This window comes from Pyxicephalus adspersus, chromosome 8 (genome assembly GCF_032062135.1).
Source record: "Pyxicephalus adspersus chromosome 8, UCB_Pads_2.0, whole genome shotgun sequence".
Lineage (NCBI taxonomy): Eukaryota > Metazoa > Chordata > Amphibia > Anura > Pyxicephalidae > Pyxicephalus > Pyxicephalus adspersus.
The window spans coordinates 9174449-9176168 of record NC_092865.1 but is presented as its reverse complement, the minus strand read 5'-3'; the positions used below and the strand labels follow the sequence as shown (position 1 = coordinate 9176168).

The window sequence follows — 1720 nt, the reverse complement described above, 5'->3', positions numbered from 1 at the left end:
GGGGCGAATGTGAGGGGAGCAGTGTGTGAATGTAGGGGGGCGAATGTGAGGGGAGCAGTGTGTGAATGTAGGGGGGCGAATGTGAGGGGAGCAGTTTGTGAATGTAGGGGGCCGAATGTGAGGGGAGCAGTGTGTGAATGTAGGGGGCCGAATGTGAGGGGAGCAGTGTGTGAATGTTGGGGGGGGTGAATCTGAGGGGAGCAGTGTGTGAATGTAGGGGGGTGAATGTGAGGGGAGCAGTGCGTGAATGTATGGGGCCGAATGTGAGGGGAGCAGTGTGTGAATGTAGGGGGGAAATTTTTAGGGGAGCAGTTTGTGAATCTAGGGGTGGGCGTGTGAGGGGAGCAGTGTGTGAATCTAGGGGGGGAATGTGAGGGGAGCAGTTTGTGAAGCCGGGGGTGACGCAGGGACATCGGAGGGGTTAGTATGTGAAGCCAGGGGTCAGGGTACATAGAATGGAGGATGGGGAGATAAGTGATAATAAAAAAGAGAATGATGGGTTGGGGGATGGGATCAGGATGGGTCAGGAAGTTTTGTATTTGCACGCGTGTTCTCTACATGGTAAAACAATCATCAAAGATCGTCCATTCTCTGCTCGGGAAGCGCCGCTGTCTGTCCTCCATAATCTATTCTACCCTCCCCCCCATTATTGTGCACACTAATACTGCACAGCAGTGGGAATCCCCATGGATAGAGGGGTAGCATTGTGTAGCTGGGGGTATTGTATTGGGTAGACGGAGTGGTGTTGTGGGATTATTCATTTGAAGGAGGCAGTGTAAAGTTGTTGAATGGAGTTTATGGGGGTAGCAGTGAGATGCAGGGGCATATAGGGCATTTGGCGATCAATGTGGTAGCTGGAGATGGGGCAAGTGAAATATACGAGGAGAGCGGTGTGAAGCTTGGGGGTATTTGGGTTTCTGGAGACACAAAGTGTAAAAGTTTAGGTATTGTAGCAGGTATTGTATCCAGGGGTTTGTCATTGCTGGTGGATTCGGGATGGGTCAGTTGGTTGGCTGTGATTATTAGTTACGGTAACTATTAACCTAATAAAAAAGACAACACTTCTTTGTCTGCTCTGCGTCCATCTTTTATTTAATAAGTCCCCTAGCCAATCCCCAATCCTGAAACTCCCACAACATGATCTGTTTTCTATTATCTCATATTACACCAGTACTAAAATCCATTGTTTGTGCAATGCACAAGTCTCAAAAAGTGTGTGATGAATAAAACACCAATTTTCCTTTAAATGTTTCAAGCACTCTCCCTTTCAGACACTGCAGCTCACAGTGGATGGGACAGGTTCAAACCCATGCCGTTCCTGGCAACTTTACCAATGCACTGGTTCCACAAAAATAACGCATGTGCAGATTTGGCCGTACTAAACTTCTCACTGCTGCCCCATTCATTCTGTATGGACCCAATGTTATTGCTGTTCAAACTAATCTGCATCATTTTCACTCAAAGTGAATCTGTCATCATTAGACATGTCAATGTGACCATTGCTGACTACATCTAGGACAGGGGTATCCAACTCAAATTTTCAAAATTAAAAGCTTTAAAAACACGGGCCAAGTTGAAACTGAAATAGCACCGCTAATAAAATTCTCTGTGTCAAGAAAACAGTCCAATGCTGGGCCACGCATAGGCAGAGGGGCCGCTGGTCTATAGACGTGAGTGATGCCACTACTACAATTCCCTGCGTCTATAAAACAGTCCAATG

At 47.2% G+C, this 1720-nt stretch overlaps 1 protein-coding gene across 1 annotated transcript in view; it reads left to right on the top strand.

Moving 5' to 3' along the window:
* The window catches only part of ANKRD13C (ankyrin repeat domain 13C), a gene marked incomplete in the record, with an annotated part of 26902 nt that overhangs the window by 612 nt on the left and 24570 nt on the right, over positions 1 to 1720 (top strand).